General features: G+C 38.6%; 1 protein-coding gene across 9 annotated transcripts in view; it reads right to left on the reverse strand.

The window, feature by feature from the left end:
- APBA2 (amyloid beta precursor protein binding family A member 2) overlaps nt 1-20,383 on the reverse strand; it is a 115,110-nt gene that overhangs the window by 74,772 nt on the left and 19,955 nt on the right. Inside the window, exons 1-2 of one of the 9 annotated variants that reach the window (XM_068958932.1) lie at nt 11,744-11,863; nt 10,079-10,334 (exon numbers count right to left, since the gene is read on the reverse strand). The exons of 7 other annotated variants lie outside the window; for them this stretch is intronic. The gene's annotated coding sequence lies outside the window, so the exon portion shown is untranslated. Of the gene's footprint in view, nt 1-10,078; nt 10,335-11,743; nt 11,864-20,383 lie in introns of those variants that run through there. One more of the 9 variants, XM_068958928.1, reaches the window with a different exon arrangement.

A 20,383-nucleotide genomic window follows, 5' to 3' on the forward strand; every position in this document is an offset into this window, starting at 1 on the left:
TCAGACTCTTCCTCCTAAGATTGCCGCTGTTCCCTGACAAGTTTCTTTGTAGTGTTACTCTTCAATCTCAGTGAGCCGTGTCATATCAATTATATTTTTGCAGTTAATTCTCCAATTTCTTATACGCTGTTTTTGTAGACCTGTCTGTGGATGTGCTGTCCTGTGCCTTTCCGACACACCTTGTTGACAGCTGTACTCCTTTCGTACAAGTCTAACGCTCTGATCTTTCCCTTTTCTTTCTTAGGGTTCTTCTTTATCACACAACTGTCATGCTTACCACTTTCAAGGCTGATCAGATTTTAAGGGCTAAATTGCTAAACCAAACCAAAGCATGGTTTTAAATACTGCTGCCCTTCACCCCGCAGTGGGGATGGTATGGGTACCTCCGCTCTGGAGCGGTGTCGGGTGGTTGCACTGTAATAGCGCTTAAAGTGACTGCTGTAAGAGGCACTGTGCACCCCTGCAGTACCGCAGACACACCGGCTACGCAGACAAGGGCAACAAAAAGAGAGAAAGCAGAGAGAAAGGTACTTCATCAAAGTCTGCTGGATCTTTAGCAAGTCATTACACAACCTGGCTCTTCTACTGCTTCCTTTCTTTGAAGTCCTAAGTATGTTCTGAGAAGCAATTCAGGATCTAGGTCTTGGTCCACCACCAACCTTATTTCTCTACTGCACGGTAAAGAAGCCATTACCTGACCACTTTGATTTAGGAGAGTGTTTGAGAGTACTTCACACAAATAGATTTTGTAATAGTTTTTCCTTTTTCTTGCATTTCTTCTTCTATTTTCCCTGAAGTCATGAAATTTCATATAAATATGGAACACAAGCAGCTACAGGATTAGAGAGTTAAGTGAAACTATCTAGTAGCTATTCCTGTGCATTAATAGAAAATAACATTTATTTTTAAAGTGATGAAATTGTTCACAAATATTGTTCACACTGTGATCAAAAACAGTAGTCAATTCTTACAAGGATAATTTTTTGTAAAACAGAGCACCAAACTAATTGTGCTTACTTTTAACTATGAAAAAAGTATACAAAATATACATTTATATTTGGGGTTAATATAGAATAAAAATGTATGCCTCCAAGAGGCTATTACCAAAACAAAATGCTTTCATTCTGCCACTTGTTTTTCTTAAAAAAAAAAAAAAATCTCTCCCACTGAAATATTTTTATTGAAAAGTACTTTATATCAAGAACTTCAATTTCAGCTGTGAGCAGCTTGCTCTCTGAATTGCGTAGGCAGTATGAGAACACTGCTGAAGGTTTCGTGTAGAAGTAACATATAAGTGCATGAATAATATCTTCTTACTGATGTAATTGTGAAATATGTTCTTTTGGCATTTATAATTAGGGGCAGAACAGATGGTGAAAGCTTAAACGTCCATTAAAATAAATTATGCTGCCAGTGTTTCTTTAGTCTATAAAACTTTGATTGGGTTGGCTATTTCAGGTTGTCGGTTTTTTTTTTTTGTTGTTGTTCTCCTTGAAGTAGTTCCTGTGCATATGCTGGAGGGTATTTTGTACTGCAACTGCAGCAGAAAAAAAGGGAATGTGAAAGTTAGCAATAACAAATTCCGTTCAAGACTAGGAACACTTCTAAATGGAAGAAGTTTGATTTAATTTCTCTGCCAACAATCTTTGTCTTCACTAGAAGAAGGCCTAGTTGTATTCCTCTTGCTCTTTCACTCTCAGCGAACCAATGCATGTCTCTGTTTCCTTCTTTAAATGATCAGCAAAAACAAAGCTCTTTGGAAGGAATGCTGCCTTGCATCTCCAGCACAATATAGCGCAGCCTGTAAGTTTTATGATTCACACATGCATTAACCGTTCGTAGGAAGACCTATCGTTATTGCTGGCTGTAGCTTTCTGTTCCAGAGCAGAAGACAAGAAAAGCATTTTATTTTTACTGCGCTTCCCCAGCTGGTTAGAATCGAATCACAGCTGATTAGCTGGATCCACTGCCGAGTCCAGTGCAGAGGTTTAGGATTCACCCACGTTTCCCTTCAGAGTAAGAGCTACCAGCCACACAGGCAGTGTTAAGTGAGGAAACTTCATGCCTGGTTTTAGGCAGGAACAGAATTGCAGTAAACAAGATCAATGGGTAAACGCAGCAAAAAAGCCAGAGCAGAGATGATGATGAAGTAGCATAAACCTGTGTGGCTGGTATGCACTGATTGGAACGTGGTTAAAACACTGGTTAAGGGATTTGATGGCCAGAAATGGTCCACCTCCAGCATTACTATTCCAGTGAGAAGGCAGTGACAGTGCGGGAAGACACTATGCTGAGCAAAGTTTGCGAAAGACCATTTACCAAGCTAATGAGCTGGGGCTGCATCCAAAGCCTCCCAGCGCCTGCCTTTGCCCTCCTTCTCCTCCCTACACGGACTTCTCCTATCAAAACTACTTCCTCTATTAAGCTGAGAGCTGTAATCGAATCCTATTGTCGAGAATGTAATAAACTCCATTCCTGCTGCCCAATAACATCAGAGACTCCAGGTGTCCTTAGCTACTCATAAAAACTGTATTAAAATTCTTAATTCCAGAGCATTAAAGCAATACATCTCATAATCTCATGTTTCCTTATCCTTCAAACGTGCTGTACTGGGAGAAATATTTAATTTGATTTCTATCAGATGTTGTCTAGGCAAGTATTTGCAAGATCTGAAATGTGCAGTTACGTGTTTGTTAAAAACCAGCAGTGAATCAAATATATTAAATGTCATATATATTATTTAAAATATTTTAATATATTATATTCAGAAATAAAATAATAGCAATAATTTAAGAATATGAGGTTGCAACTGACTCCTGCGTATATCCAGAGACAACTTATAAAAATTCAGAGCGTTTGTAGGATATGCAGTAAATTATTCTGCAAAGAAAACAGAAGGGACTGAAAATGGCTTTGAAAACTGAGCCAGTCTGTAGTGCGATTCAAGGCATCTGGAAAGCCAGTTTAACCACCAAGCTCAGCATTCCCCTGCGCAGCAGGATCCACAGATCCCTTAGCTACGTTGTAGTGTCTCTCGTGCTATTGCACCTAAACCATATAGGGGAAGGAGAGGTGGCTAGAGGAAAAAGATATTGCTGCTATGTTTGATTTATTCTTGGTTTCCAGGAGAATCTTTCAGGGACAAAGTGTGGACAGTCAGTCACAGATTAGGATGAACTTTAGGAAATAGAGTAAAAATGTGAAAGTCACAAATCAGCGTAGTTCTACCACAGAATCTCCATCAACCGCGCTCTTTGGGCTAACTCCTATGTCATTTAAAAAAATCTGCAATTTTAGTTTTTGATTTTTTTAAAAGTATTATTCGATATGCATCATATAAACAGCAAGCATGTCTAGGATTTAGAGAGGATGGGATACACTTTTAAATGCATGAATGCAGTCAGGTGTGTCAACTGCTATTTGTGCCTTTGAAAACCTTACCTCGGTCTTTGCCCTTTTCCATTGCCTGGAGACCTGCTGCTCCTTTTATCTCTTTGCATGCCTGTGCTGTGTCTGATAAAGGATTCTGCTGTGTGAAATGCAGATTAGGTCCCTGCTTGCATTAACAGTAGCCATCACTGGCAACTACCTAATCTTTCCCAGGAAAACCAACCAGAGCTTTATAGTTTTATAACATATGATGTTAATATCCTACATTAAATATATGATATATTCAATATTAATATATTATATATTAAAAATGAGACAGTATAACTAGATATATATTAAAAGGGAGTAATATAAACCCTCCAGAATAAAAACAGGAAAAGCAAAATCAAGTGTTGTTGCATTTCAGCAAACACTGTTCCAGTATAAGTGTAGAAAGCAATAATGGAGGTTGTTTTAATAAAGTCCTCAAAAGCAGCTCTTTGATTGCTACAAGCAACGACCCTTTTCAGTACTACAGTCTCCACACAAGAAGAGAGAGCTCCATCACAGAAGAATGAACTCCATTAAGAGATTTCACTGTTATCTGGAAAACAATAACCAACTAGAGTCTGTAGCAGCTTTCAAAACTCCCTTCAAATCTTGTAGTTTAGACTAAAATTCCCACAGAAAGTCACTGCTTCAGTAGGGGGACAATAACTAGACAGCATGACTTTTACTAGGAGGTTGCAACTCAAATTTAATCGACTGTAGATTGTGGGAGGACCAGCTGGGAGAATGTGAGCTCAATAGCTCTAAGAGGCCAAGAAGGGAGGTGCAGAGCCTATATGCTTTGCACACTCACAGATTGGGAGAGTCTGTGCGTCTTCTGGAGTTATTTCAAATAGTAAGAGTAGTTCAGCCTTTAAGGGCTCTACCTTAGATGCCAAGGAGAAAGGGATTCAGTCTCCGTCTCTGCCTCAGCCTTCCTTTACATTCTTGAGTAAGTCTGAGTTGCTGCCCATTAACATCCTTTAGAAATACGCAGGAAGAGCTTCAGTTTCCCAAAAGGGAGGCAAGCAGATTTAGACAAATTCATGCGGAACAATGCAGGAAGCTAGATCCTGATGAAGTTTTCACTGCTATCTCTTTGATAGGCTCATTAATTTATACTACTGCTAACTGGAAAACTGTAGTAGAGAAACCCAAGCGGAAGGGACACAAACTGCACTCATTTTAAAGAAAAAGAGGGAGAAAAGTTGAGCAGTGCGAAGACAGAATTGTTTGCACCGTGCTTTTTCCTAGAGTTAAAAATGTCTTCAGTTCCAGAGCACCCATCTAGAAATTCTCACAGATCAGATACTTATTCACATTGTTACTTAAGGAAAAGTTTCTGCACAAGTAAATTTGCATTCTAATCTTGGTACTGAAGAGAGGCAGAAGCTAAAGTAAATCTCATAGCTACAGATCAAAGCACTCCTGCTGCTCTTGCTTTGGTTTTAGGCAATATTATTACACTTTGCCAGCAAATTATTGTCACTACTACAATGTTTCACCGTGAAGATGGTGTAATTCACATCAGCTTCCCGAAGCAGCCTTTGCAGTCGGGAAACCATTACTTTTCCTAACTAGAGAAAAAATCGACTTCACAATTCAAGCTGATTAGTATGGACAAATTTTCATCTCAGCATATTTCATGAAGCAACATTTATTAAGCAGAGACTCTTTCCCTATCAACCCATTACCAAACGAATCTCTCTAACTACTTCCAGTATATAGAAATTATGTTTTAAAAAAAAGCAATAGCACATGTGTTTGAGGAGCTAGACTGCTGGCAGGCAAAAAGCAAGACATAGAGTGCACAGATTTCTCCTTCATCTCTGTCCAAGTATAACCTGCATCTCTCACAGTAGTTTAACTATTTAGGATGTGGTTTTCCACATCCATTAATTTACATAAAAGTACGTATATGTTAATAAGAAAACTATCAAGGTGAAACATTCACTTCTCTCAAAAAAACTGAAATTTTGAAGAGGGTACAAGCAGTAAATGAAAACAAGCAGGGATAATGAAGCAAGGTCAGTTTTTTGCTTCTATGTCTCAGGAGGCAGTCAGTGTACTACAGCTTAATCTACTATTGATCTGCCTGGTGATGGGAAACTTGCTTCTGAAAACATGACACTTATTGAATTGCATGCTTTTCCTCTAAGAATCCTACTACACCTGAAAAGTGGAATATTGATGTATGTCAGAAATTTAATCTTCCTATAATTTTCCATTACATTAACTTGTTATATAAAGAAATTAATGAAAAAGAATGAATACCCATTTGGTAATATCTGAAGACTTATTAAAAAAACTAGTAAACTTAAAAGACTTAGGAAAGATTAAGGGAACTTAAAGGGCTTGCAGTTACATGCATGTACATGGCGAGGGATTTTCTCAAAAGGTGGCACTTGAGGGAAAAAAGGGTAATATGAGAAAGGGAGCAGAGACTGGCAGAAGGAACACTGAAAAAGGATGAGGAGCAAGATAAAAAGTAGCAACAGATATCAACAAGAAAACCCACCTATGCAGCTGTGAGACAAGAATGACACCATTAAGGAATATGCTGTTGAAACTAGTCATAGGCGGTGTAAAATACAAATTCTAGAGTTTCAGGTGATCCAAGACTATCCCAAAGTATTCTTCTATTCTCTTCCTTAGGCTGATGCTAGCAAAGCTCCGAAATTCAACCTCCGTTAAGTAAGATCACTGTAAGTTGTCCTAAATTACCATTTTTGTTCTGTAAAGTCTTCAGAAAAATCTGCCCTTTAGCTGTTCGATACAGTCAAGCCGTGACACATTGTGCATTTTCAAGACTAAAAATAAACATCCATGCTAAGTTCTTGACTAATCTCATTCGTGGATGTCAGTGCTGTATTTGGGGCTGGCGGGCCCAAGCTGTTAAAATTATAACTACAAATGCACAGTATCAGTGAGTGTTCTCATACACAGCACTATTGCAGAAGTCCTGCAGGCATAATTAAAGTGATAGAAAACTGCACTAAAATGCCACAGTGCACAAATTACACTGACCCCTGGAAAGCAGCTAGAATGCTCTGTGCTCCTATCTCGGAATCAGGCATTTGGGGGTCTCATAACAGCATCTGGGTTTATCATCAGACCATACGGCTGTACGTTTAGGGCACACTGCACAGACTCATGGTGTCTGCCCAGCTGTGTATGACCTACATGTCAACTCAGTTATGGGCCAGTGTTTCTTTATACATTATGTTTGCAGATTAATTGGCAGCAAATCACAATCTACACAAGTGGAACTGTTGCGAAAGCACAATGAACACAACTTGTACTGACCTGCAACAAAGGAAGATTCCAGTAGAGTACTTTTATTCTGGACAATTTAGTGACAGCAGTACTACTGCTGCTTTGTATTACAAGCTTTCCCAGCTTCTATTACTTATATTATTATTACTACTATTTGATAAGCACAATCAGCTAGAACACTCTATCTACTGCTTACTGTTGTATATTTTCATTCACAGCAGGTTAACTTCTGATATTCCTCAGCTTAAGAAATTGTTTCCTATCCATTGAACAAAACATAAAGCTCACCTCCAAATCCCTGTTCAGCTCATAGTATTAGGATTACAAGTGTGGCCATTGCTCTGGCTGTGCCAAGCAGCCTTAGCAGCTGCTGCTCCATGTCTGCAGGGAGAGGAAACACTTTTTAACTAGATGGACAAAGTTGGGAAGAGGTTGGGCAGCTTTCAGGCGCACAGGTCATTGGTGTCTTCTGGTCCTATTCATTTTTTTCCAGTTATAATAAGGAAATTTTGTTTTTTAAACTGCCAAATTCTGCAATCCATGTTCAAGAAGAGTTTCCACTTTACGGGAAGCTTCAGATAGCTTTGGACAAACCTGCAGGACTGGATGCTAACGTCATCCCAGCAGCTGCTTTCTCCATTCCAGGCTAGTTCTGAACATACCGCTTATTCTGGACTCTCTATTGAGAAGTGTCTCCTTGGTGAGAAGATCAATTCAAATGGATCATTATGTTAAAGTACATTAGTTAATCATTAGGATATGATAAGGAGGAAGATGTTCTCAATTTGCATTATTGGAAAAACTGAGTCTTAGAGATCTCTCCTTTCAGAAGCTGGTGGGGATTTACGTTTCTGGTGCTCAACTTGTCCCTGCTTTGTGTATTTTTTTAAAGCAGATATTATGTACCCACAATTTCCTAATTAATTTCAACAGAAGACATTCAGCTGAAAAATAAATCCAAAGCACCTAAAAAGACACTGAGACCCACCTGTTATCCATGGCAAATGGCCACAAAACATCTTTACAGACTGTTATTAATAATTAATATGGCCTGCTGTGATCTTTCTTGAACTTCTTTGAAGGAATGGAAATAATAGAATGCAATTTGAACAGAAAAAATGCCTGATAAGTCAAGAATGAATGTCATTTTCCAACATCTCCCTCTCCTGACTTAGAAAAATTCTATCAAATTAAGTGATTCTTAATCACTAAAAATCTTGGATGACACACAGTCTGTTTAGGAACTCTGTCTATTTATCTATTCTAGGTAGATAAAACTACATGAAATTTGAAGTAGCTATCAGTAACAAAAAAATAAAATAAAATAAAAAGATTATCTTTCTGATAATACTGACTCTAACGATAATGTTTTCTGATTAAAAACAGCCATTTCACTTATATCTTTACAATTCTTAGCCTAATGCAACTCAGCCTGCTTTTGGATCTTGTGCAATACACAAATATCCAAAAAATGCATATTTGCCCATTTTTAAGGAAGGTCAGGATTCACAGATAGTTCACAAAAAAAAGCTTATTCTCTCATTTAACGCACAATAGTCAAAAGAACATGAGCACATCTCACAAAAGTTCAGCAGTCACAGAATAGTCAGACAGCATCTGTTGCAACAGTTTCTTACTATTAAGAAACGTGGCTAGGCAATACAACCAGTTCAGACTAACCCCAGTCTGCAAGCTAACAGGGAGAATCTCATCAGTGCCGTGACTGAAGTGGACAAAATTCTCTTCATCTTGGCAAGCACACTTTAAAGTACAGAGGACGTAAGGAATCAAAGGGTAAGGGCAGACAGTGGATTCATATGCTGACAAATTAGAGAAGAAAATTTGCTCATTAGGGTAAGCAGTGGGCACAAGGGATAGGGTGCAGGAGGACATCAACATGATTCTTTTTGTTATGGGATCTGTAGAATTAGTATCCTTTGATTTTTGTGAGTCTGTTGTCTAGGCACCTGCCTCAGGGCATCTCCCTTACTGCATGCTTTTCAAATCCGTATTTCTAGGATTTTAAAGGTTTTAGTATTGTTATATGGTCAGTCTTCAAGTGTATTTTCTCATTCTTCAGTTGTGTTTTCAGACCTCAATTGAAATTGGTCCAAACAGCTGAGCAAAGAATATATGCAGGAAAAAAAGAAAAAAATAATTTCCTTCAAATGTTTCTTCAGCTTTGCAGAACTGTTAAACCACATAAAACTATAAACTAGCAATATAAGTTATTTGAAATGATATAGGAATATATACATAGGAAGTCTCCGTAAGCAATTTCTATTGCGCTGTATTTTCACAAGCATAATTTCACTTTAACTTGTGTTAGTAATGTTTATTGAAGCGTGCCTGGAATTTTTACTCTAGTAAGATGATAGCATTATTTCACAGATGAAATAAATGCATATTCATCCATTGGTTCAGAGACCTAAAGTCCTCCCAAGGGTGTCACAAAAGGTACATGACGTCCCAAGAGCTGGGTTTTGCTTTTGGATCCCTGATTAAGCTGCTGGATATGAAAAGCTCACATAACTAGATAGTAAGCTATTGGCTATGCTTCTGAGGAGTCAATAAATTATCCAAGGTTGGTAGTAATTTATGCTCACAAAATGAGTAAGGGTACCATCTGTTCAAGGAGAGTCAATATAAAATTCTATGAATTTGGTGTTAAATTGCTCACTTTTGACATAGCTACATGTCTGGGGACTATGTCACGTATGCTTCATGGAACCAGAAACGTACCTTTTCTAGATAATGGCAGGAAATTGCCGAGGCCTATGAGCAAGGCAGAGGTTCTGATTTTGGAAAATGTAATGTATATTTTTGTAGTAATATGTGGGGGGAAATTTGAACTCTTTATGTGGAAAAAAATGAGGGAGAAGGAAGAATCTTACTAAAAGCACTTGAGAGTTTATATAGATTCAGATTACTTCACCTGCCCTCCAGAAGAACAATGTTAAAACTTAGAATAAGCAAGGTATCTCTCTCACACCAGGAAATGTTAGCACTCTCTGTCCTCAACTTGTTTCATTTCCTTGTTTCTAATAAAAGACTTGACTAACTTCTGAAGACTGAAGTTCTCATTCATCTCCCTAGAGATTATATAGTCATACCTCCAAAGTCATTTTAAATAGGTTAAGGCAGTGGACATGACGTGCACATAAATGCTGAAAATTCACAATGGAATCCATTCTGTATAGCTTATCCCCGATATTACCTAAAAAGAATTCATTTGTACCTTCTTCTAAAGAGACTGTGGCCATTTTCCATACTCCATAAATATTTTTACTAGTTGTTACTGGAGAAGATACAAATTAAGTTTAAATGACATTTTATTCTACCAGACAGAGGAAATTATCATTATACTAAAAACTGAGAAGAATACGCTGGAGTAGATTGGGTAAAGAGCTATTTGATTCTTCTTCCTCCTCTCTTTCTTCTGAGAGGGATGGGAAACCCTCCTCATGCTGGCAGTTTACTGAGCCAGAGGAAATTGAGTCTATTATGTTTTACTGTTCATATTCCAAAAGTGCTTAGACATCCTAGCAGCAGTGGCCCGTCAAACACAGAACAATAAGAAGAACTTTTCTTGATGCCTCAAGAAATTCATGGTTCAGCTACAAGTAAAAGCCAACAGACTCCTACAAAAGAAAACAGAACACAGTAATATTAGGTCAATCACAGTAAGCGGCAGCATTAGCACTTCAGTTGCCTCTCTGCTTTTGTAAGTCAGTAGTATAGCAAAATAAAATTTTCATAATTAAATTTCAGCATATAGATGAATCTTTTCAAGTGTTCCACAGCACCTTCTCCTAGATGCAAGAGCCAACATGGGAATAGGCATACAATGATTTTTTAAAATTTGAACAAATGAAGCCCCATATATTCAGCTGGCCGATCCATAGTGAACAGGAGAAAGAAGGTAAAACTTTGAAGGTCCTCACTTGAACAGATAGATAATTTTTTTATTATAGTGGAAAAAGAAGCAGTGCTGACAAGAGAAGAGGTGATGCAGGCACATCAGAGTCATGAGAAAATGATCTTTGCAATGGCGGTCCGCGTAGATATGAGAAAAGAGAAACTGCATTCACCGAGGTCAGAAAAAGCTCCACAGAAATCAAACATGACTTAATCAGAGTTTTTAAAAGAGGTTTACTTGCATGGATACAGTTCAGAAAGAATATGCTAGATTTCAGAAAGCAAGTAAAAAGCGGTATCTCATTTACAGGCTTCAAAAAAGTCATGTTGTCCACAATGACTGATGACGGAAGTAGCAGTAGTACAGGGGAAAAAACTATGAAGGTTTCCGTTGTAGAGATCTCTTTTATGGATATTTCTGTTTTAGGAAGATTGAGAGAACATCTAGAATTCATAAGAGTGAGATTTTATTTTGACCAGAAGACAGCAAGTCTGGAATAGAGGTTTAACTGTAAATTAACAGTTTAGAGAGGGCAACTGAATTTGTGTTTTGTGTATGAGATTACAGAGAGAAAGGGCATGGAGAGAAATGAGACAGAAAACAGACAGGGTCATATGGATTTCTACAGGAAAAGAAAGAGAATCCATGGGAAGATATTTTGGAAAAATGTATAGGGAAACAGAAGGGGATAGAGCCATGAAAGACTGACAGGAGAGGACACAATTTAAGGAGAAAAGCCCGCTGGCAATGTTAGTTGAGAGACCAAGGAGGATCAGAAGGAGCAACAGTTCTGATCTTTCACTACTGGAAGGAGTCTCAAAACAGAAAGCAGCTCTACAGCCGTCTCTTGCGAAGAATGCAGTTGGGTCTAGCAGCTCTGGGAAGAGAGGGGAGCAGATGGGATATAGATATTTTTGGATATTTCTATATGCTTGAATTTTTATTTATATATTCTTTGGTATCTACAATGTGCAGCTGCAAATACTGCAGTATCATCTAATTTCTTCTACAAAGTTTGTAGTGGTATTTTTCCTACGCACAAAAGCATCAAAGAAATAAAAACAAGCCACTTCATTAAATGAACGGTATACACTCATTTAAAGAAGTTATTTAATGAGATCTGTACTTAACATATTACGTTTCTTGGTTTGGCATCCATTTCTTAGCTGGGAGAGGAGGTCATTCAGATGTCTTAGAGTTGTATTTGTATTGTATTTGAGTTGGAGTAAGCAGCAAAATGACCTATAAAAGGAGTTCTCATGACAGAGGTTAATGACAGATGAACATTTATGTATGTCAGTGATTCTTCATTTTAGGGGCAGAAACAACAATTCAATTCAAAATCCTAATAGCAAAGCCATACATGTTCTAATATACATCCTGCCCTTGGTTAGATCAAGAATTAATGCACTCATTCCAATATACATATATTTAGAGTTATTAATATGAGGTAAAAGCATATGAATATGTATGAAGCATACAGAATGTATGTTATACTACCAAGGATCCTCATCACACTAATCAGAATCTAATTAGGAAACAAAAAAATAAACTGATGTGATGAAGTGGTTTGGCAGATTAAATAAAGTACTTTTATTTGAAATGCTGCTTTTAATCTAAATTTTCCTTGAACAGTTTCCTTCTAGGTTAGTGGTTGACTATTTTATATTAAGCATTATGCCTTAACTTAGATTTTTTTCTTTTTTCTCTTTTTTTAGGATTTTTATCAGACTTTTATCAGATTTTTTATCAGATTTTTATTTTTTTTTAGGTTTTTTTTTTAGCAGATTATCTCAGTGGAAAAGTAACTGAAGCACTGCAGCAGTTCAGGGGAACACAGATGACATTTCTGCAGAAGCTGCATACGGTTATGAAGAGACGTCACCTACGGTAAGTGATATCATTAATACTCCAAGTGGCTTGTGAATAATTGTGTAAATGCTACCAGATGCACTGTTTAATAACATCGCGGTGTAGGGCTATGCAGTGGTAAGCACTATGAAGTCATGACATGCTGAGGACCGTGGGGCTCCCTGGGTGTCCCGCGCACGGCCGTGCTTGGCTGCTCCCAGGCCCAGAGCGCTGGAGCGAGGCTCGCAGGAGCCTGTGTCGGTCTTAGTGTATAGGTGTTGCCCTGTTGACTGGGAGAGGAGACTGAGCGAGGACAGGATCTGGTTGTAGCCACGGCTTCAGTCTTTGCAGAGCGGTTTGAATTCATGTCGGAAGTGACCTGCCCCAAGACTATGTGGCTGAGATGGAAATTCTTACTAAGGACAAAAAACTTCCCAGCAGCTTTGCAGCTCTGCTGAGCTCTTCAATTCTGCAGCGAATAAAAGTTGTTTCTTTTTCCTTAGTCTTGCAAATGGATAGAACAGCTCTCCAAAAAAAAAAATGAATCTGAGCTACAGGGATATGCTATATGGGACATTTACATATACATAAAAAAATTGTTACTTCTCTCTTTTATCACACATGACAATTAAAAGCAACTTGAGAAATCAATTCTGAGCTTTCTATAACTAAAACACCTGAAATTACTGCAACAGGGAGAAATCAACACAAGAAAACTTTTCCTCTACGTTTCAGCGTGTCTGCGTTTTGTATCTGCAACTTTTGTAGTATCGGTCTCCCTGTCTTCTACAACTGCTGCTGCATTCACACAAATTAGACTTTTTAAACAAGAGAAATGAGAAATTAAAGCCTTATAGAAACTGTAGGAGTAAGGGGTTTATGTTTTTTTAGACTCAAAACAATTTCTAGTGCTATTTCTAAAACTGAAATTCCTTTAAAGTTAATATTCCATTTAATTATTTTGCTTTAAGGTATGCGGGCTTTTATAATAAACTCACTAAATTATCTGTTCACTTATTAAAAGTCTCCAAAAGAAAGTTAAAGCTAATGTGCCACATTCCTTAGAAGCTGTACCCAGATATTAATGCTTCCTGTCGAAGTCATTTAAATAGGCCTCCTGAGGTCTATCCCATTTAATTGATCTTGCCGTAATATCCTGGTTCCATAGCGTTCTAAGCACAGCCTCTCCACCTATTGAGATGCATTTCTTGTACAACAGGATTGCACAATCTGCCATTTATGCTGCACTGTACATTATTATATTATTACATTATTTTATTATAATGTCCTCGAGATCTACAATTAGAAATCAGTTAATTTTCTCAAGCCCCTTACACAGTAGGGCTTTCAAGTACTGCAAAACTTGGCTGCAATAAGATTCAGCCTTTGGGCTCAATGCCAAAAGGTGGCAGCGAGCTGCTGTACCACTGCACCAGACTGCAGCAATTTTCCCCGCCGAACCGCCGAGCCGCGTATGCGCCTGGAATGGATAAGCAGTGCTCCGCGGGCAGCAGGCGCACACACGCTGGCAGCTTTCCTAGCAAATCTCACCCGACGAGCAACCCTTCAGATTGCAGGCAAATAAAGCCCGAACAACTACGTTTTTTAAAGGTCAAGGAGGGAATAACTTCCTTTAACCTCTTGGAGTAAAAAGGGTCTGTACAGCGCTCTCTCGGCAGCAAAGAGCTGTTCAATCTCATGCCAAGGCCTGAAGTTATAAAGGAACTACCAAAATGGGGGACTAATGCTAGTTACTAAACTAACGCTAGTTTAATACTAGGAAGGGAAAATGGAGGCAAAGGTGTTGCACGAAGGACTTAATTTCCCACAGTGACTCAGAAGAACAATGCCTAGTGGACAGTATGGATAACGAGTCCGTAGGATTTTTTTTTTCTTCAAAATAGACTTTCATCATAGCTTTCTCCTGCAGTCCAGAGCAACCTAGAATTCATGTTACAAATATACATCACTCGACTTTATTATGAGTAGTAATTTGGGGCGCAGAGAGTTTTAGGGAGAGAAAACTTGTTTAGAGTACTTCAGTACAAAGAAGATAAATTTTATTTCTGATCAATTACTCCATTTGAGTGAGATGGGCAAGAAATAAAATTTCATAATTCAGTATCTTTTGAATTATAGGAATCCCGAATACTCTCAGAGCCCTCACAAAAAAAAAAAAAATCCTATGTAAATTCCACTTAAAATATTTAAATATTTTCATGAGATTTTGCCTGTTTTGGGACAGTATGTGGAATAACTTTACACAAGAATTATCAAGAGAATTAAACAAAATTTCTCCTATAGAAATTATGCTTGGTGCTACACAAGTTACATAGATCATGTGAGATGCTCAGTATTGTCTTGTTGTCTTCAGGAGAAGCATTTAATCACGTCTCAGATAAACTCAGATATGTACTCTTTCTTACACAGTAAACAGTCCTCTGACTTACATTTTTGAACGTAAACAAAAATGGACAAAATGCAATGTGAAGACAAACTCGTTCTCTTTTGTCCATTTACATGATTCTATGTGATGCTTCCTCTGTAGTTCAAAACTAGATTATAAATTGCACAAAAATTATTCTTCCTTTACAATGCTCTGTATTTTTGTCACTGGTTAAAACCTCCTCTAATAATTCTGCATGAGCCACCAAAACAAATCATATGCTAGTAAATTACTAGTCTGTGTATGTATAAAATAAAATCTGAATTAATTTTTCATTAGCTTTACGTAAAAAGAAGATAACAGTTTGGCAGTGGCAATTTGTATTAATTTTTACTTGACATTATGAGATATAATTTATGTCAGTTTAAATTCAAAAGATTTTTTTTCTTAAAGAAAGAGCTCAAGACTTGTAATTATCACCTTAAAACTTTTTTCAGCTCATGTATATGAAACCAGACCTCGTTCAGTTACTCATATTTAGGACATGAACAGATTTCTTCCTGCTTGTGCCAGCAATTTAACATCAACTCATTTCTTTGATTTCTGAAGGAAGTGTTTGGAGAAACTCAGAATACCAGACTGGCTTAATTTATATGCTAATATATGATGATTTCATTGAAGTACTGTACTCTGAGGTCCCAGGTGCTAAATAAAACAGAACATCAGAATTTTGGTTATGCAAAAGTAGAAGTATCCCCTTTTTTTCCAAACAAGAACAAAACATTTCAGATAATAAATGAAAACGAGGATTTTAGTTACTCATTTCGCAACAGTGCAGGAATGATTAATTAACCAATATCTGTATAGTGCCATGAAGATGAAGAACCCCTAGTATAATCATCACCATATGCTTTCATCCATTCTGTTAGCTGCAGCATGGAGAACAAAATCGATAGACAGTACAGTACGTAAATGCTTAGGGCTTCAGTAAATAAAATATTTAAACTCTGAAAAGCAAAGTAAGACTCAAGACCCCTACAAAAAAAAGCTGCAGATACATGAAACAATTCCTAGAAACAGCTTGCTCTTATTCTACCAGTGGCATATTTATTCCAGGGTGATCAGGACTAATTTTTTTCCAAGTTGATTAGTGAAATTACTGGAGTTAATTTGAATTTACACCAAAAGAGATAAAATATGGCTCGCTCATGAAGTTCTCAATTGTAGTTTCTTTTTCATTTGACCACTGCAATTTTCAAGGTGCGTTTCAGCCGCCCGTACACTTCTTGTGCCACAGGCTAAGCAAGGCATACAAATGAACAAGAGAAAACACAAAGCAGCTTGTAATATTCTGACACTTACTGGGTCTAATAGATTGCATGCTGATAATGATAAGCTGTATTTTAGCCATTTTTAGGGAAAACACTACACAATTTGACTTGCATGCATTCTAAATATTAAATTAATGCAAGTTTAACCGTGGGTAAATGCTAATCAATCTATTGAGTTCTCCGATTACTGTGCTTGGATATTCAAGCTACATTACTGGTGAACACTTCTAGTAGAAAATTACACTTCCTTGCTAAACTACCATTTCCCAGTAAACAAATAATTTAGATAATGTCTGGAAACTGTCCATACTGTCCTGCTTTTATAATAATAGCTTCTCTTAACTAGGAAGGTTCTTAAAAATATGAACAGCACAAAAAAACACTTAAGCAGTACATATTTTGCAATAGTTTCTCACTTTAAGATGTCTAATTTTATGATCACAAAACTTTAATTTCAAAGCAATGTAATTGGACCGGTAATTAAATATACTTTTCGCTCTTAAGGGACCACTTTTAGCTAACTAGTGACACTTACTACAGTTTACGCTCTGCTTTACCATCACTTTTCTACATTCCTTAGTATTTTTCCTAGAGAAGCACGGGGTTTGCTCCCCGCACTGAGCACAGCAGCCCGGCAGGGAGAACCGTCTCTCTACGAGCAACCTCATGCTTGTTTTTCCCAAGGCAGCTTGGATGATCTGTCCCATTATCACCAGTTTTATGACAGTTAGGGTTGCTAAAGTACATACACAAAATTTATTTATAAAAGGACACTTCAAGTGAACATATAATTGAACTAAAATATGACTTTAAAATAAACAAATTAGCCTGCTGATTGTTTTTCAGAAATCTGTTATTTCACAATGATGCTGGAGGCATGGATTTAAATGTTAGATGAAGAGAAATGAATGGATGAGAAATAACACAGGGCGATCTTATAAATCTACATTATGTAGAAGAACAGATATTAACTGTAAAAACTCGAATACATGTAATTCTCTTGTAGTACTTCTAAGTAGCTCTGAATGCATCATCAGTTATTTTGTAGCCTGTTAGGATTATCACGACATGTCTCTTGAAATTCCTTCAAAAATGTTCCAATTTGCCTCTAATCCAAATTACTGTAGTCACTGCAGATTTAAGCAGCTAGCCAAAGATAATTCAGTTTTGCATCAGTTCAACTTCAAACCATAATGATAGGTGCTATCTCTTCTTTCTTATTTTCATTTTCCTGTTCTGTTCCAACTGTAGCCCAAAAACATGACCATAATCTGCGAAGAAGCAGACTGGAGAATAAACTTTTTCATAGCTTTGCACAGAAGGAATGAAACATCATATTAAAAATAAATGTTAGTGCTTCATTAATGAAGAGCCCAATCCTGCAAAACCTTAATTATAGTAATAGTCCACCTTTACTATTCAAGCAGTCCAACTGAACGTTCTAAACTTGCTGCAGGGACTGAGGATTAGCTACTGGACTAGGGCCTACAGCATCAAGCCCAGTGGTTTCTAATCTTGAATTGTGAGCTGCTTAGCTGCCACCTTTCGAAAGATTTTCCTTCCATCCAAAAACACAACTATGGCAAGTATATGGAAGAAAGTGAAACAGCCGCTGCTCTGCATAGAAAACAACTGAGTGTCACTGGTTACAGACAACAAAAATGGCAAAGACTGGCAAAAATTGAGGCAGTTATACCCCTTACTACTCCCCTTTACACCCTCTGCAGCATAAAAATGAGTGTCAACGTCTTATCACTATTGTGCAGGTCTGCAAATCTGCATCAGATTTGATTATATTGCATGACAAATGAGAATGCTTTTTTCCAATCCTTAGCCAGCCTGATAGATGATAACTCTACTCTTTCAAAGCTGCAGCCCCTAGGCACCGTATCTTGTTTGTTCAGGACAAGCCTGATCTAATTGAGTTTTTCTCCCTATACTTTTTCACCTTTCATTTAAGCACTAGTAAACTTAAGCCTTTTCCTCTAAATTCTTTGTATTCGAAATCCTGATATTGTGCTGAGGAATTAGCTGAATAACCAGTAAAGATACTTTTTAGCACGATCATTATTTTTACGTCCGTAAGGAGTGCTGAGGCCTGGGTGGATTTAAGGAAACCGGCTTAGAGCAACCCATTAAAAAGAGACTAAAGGGAGCATCCATACAAAGCAGCATGCCCAAGGGAAACAGGTAACTTTGTATCTCTGAAATATATTTGTAGCAGAATAGCTAAGGAATGAATGGTTTTGTGGAACTGGGAACCGAGAATGCCAAACAAGACAAAAACAGGGCACACTAACAGAAAAAAAGGAAAAAAAGACAGACAGACAGACATTTCAGAACGTTAAAAAAAAAGGGCAACACAAAGTACCAATTGCAAACCACATGAAAAATAGATACTCAGAAGTAATACCAGCACACGCTGTAGGCACCTAACTCATCTCTGACAATGAGATCAAAGCGTACATTGCGGCAATGCGTAATTAGCACTGTTTTCTGAGTGACGCTATGGCCAAACGAGGCTAGCTAGAGGAGTGGGAAGCAAAATGTGGTTGCTCCTGCCCGCTTCCAAACACAAAGGATAATCAAATAGTTCTGATTCAAAAGCAGTAGAAACAAGAGTGTTTTTTTTAGGGCAAAGTAAGAGGGAAAGGCGGCAGATGGGAGACTACAGAGCCTCCCTCTTGCTTCTTGCAAAAGAACTGGAGGACTGCTCCCGTGTGGATGGAGGACTGCTCCCGTGTGGACACGACGGCGTGTGGGTAGGAGCCACGCTGAGGGCTCTGCCGCCCGCTGCAGGTCCCCCTAACTGGGGAGCAACGCTGAGAGGACGGGGCAATGGGCATGGCACTTTGCCTCGCCAGTCACCAGCCTCCGCCGTACCTTCTCCTCTCGGAGCCGGCCCGGGGTCTCGGCCGTTCCTGAGAGCCGCAGGGCATCGGGGTATGCCCAACTCACCCGCGCACCTCCGTCCCTGGGCGCAGGTGGGTACGGCCTCTGCTGCTGGCGGCCTCTCTCCCGCTGGTGGGAGGACGAGCCGAGAGCGGCCTCGACTGGAGATGGTGGGAGGGAAGCTGTGGAGTACAGGACTGGGTGAAAGCTGTCAGTTTTTCCTGCCGTGATCTCTGCTAGATTCGCAGCATCCGACAGAGAGCGGTTTTCAGAATTAATTAATGGCCCTGCCCCTGCCTCATCCTGAAGCTCACAGCCAACCCCAATCAGCTGTGTCCTTAACACAACTCTATGTCTCTGCCACAGACATAAATTAAGGGTGACATATTTCAAATCAGGCTGTATCTGGCCCTGAGATACCGCACAAGAATTCATTAGGAAGACTGAGCACAGGAATTCATTAGGAAGAGTGAGAAGTCTCAGAGCCAAAAAAAGGGCCCTGTCTAACTATATCCTTCCAGAAGTGTAACCAGGGCTGCAGCCTGCCTCCAAAAGTGTCCGCAGGGAAATAAACAGGCCAAGACCGAACCGTGCTCACGTCTCCCCCATGCTGCCAGGTACGTGCCCTATATCATCCACCAGGCTCGCTTCCTCCAGTGAATCAGGGTCCCTCAACAGCAATCTGTAGCTAAAGCTGCTGAGACCTCAGCTGGGAATGACACCAGTCTGCCGAAAATGCGGTTCAAAACAGTTTGTTGTTTTAAAACAAAACAATACATATTTTTGTTTTAAAATAAGTATTGTTTGAAAATAAAACAAAAACCCAGAAAGTTTTCATGCAGAGCAGCCACCATAAGTAACTGGAGTTATACCCAGGGTATGGAGGGTAGAAACACGGATGCAGAGACTGCCTCAAGAGCACCTCTTCTCCTTGTGCACCGAGTGAGAAGAGATTTGCTCTTAGTTTTGGCTAATGCATGCTGTGCCCTTAAGAGGCCATATTCTTGCGTTAGTCTGTATTTCATTTGATAAGCGTATATCAGGTGGTTATCCAAATTCATGAATATTTCCTCATGGTATTTTTCTGAAGCTTTTTCCCAAGTGGCAAGGCCTAATTACTCTTTGGATACTCATTGGATGCAATCCCTGAAAACAGTCACTGATAGCAATCGTGGTATTATCTTGGATGTACTTGCTAGCTGCAGTTACTGTGCTCTATTTCCTCTGCTTTCTAGTGAAGAATAAATACAAGTTTGTTTTGTTTTAAATCAGGGAGTTGGAAATGGCATAACAAGATATGACAGGTTACAG

The sequence above is a fragment of the Struthio camelus genome, chromosome 12, assembly GCF_040807025.1.
Source record: "Struthio camelus isolate bStrCam1 chromosome 12, bStrCam1.hap1, whole genome shotgun sequence".
NCBI classification, from domain to species: domain Eukaryota; kingdom Metazoa; phylum Chordata; class Aves; order Struthioniformes; family Struthionidae; genus Struthio; species Struthio camelus.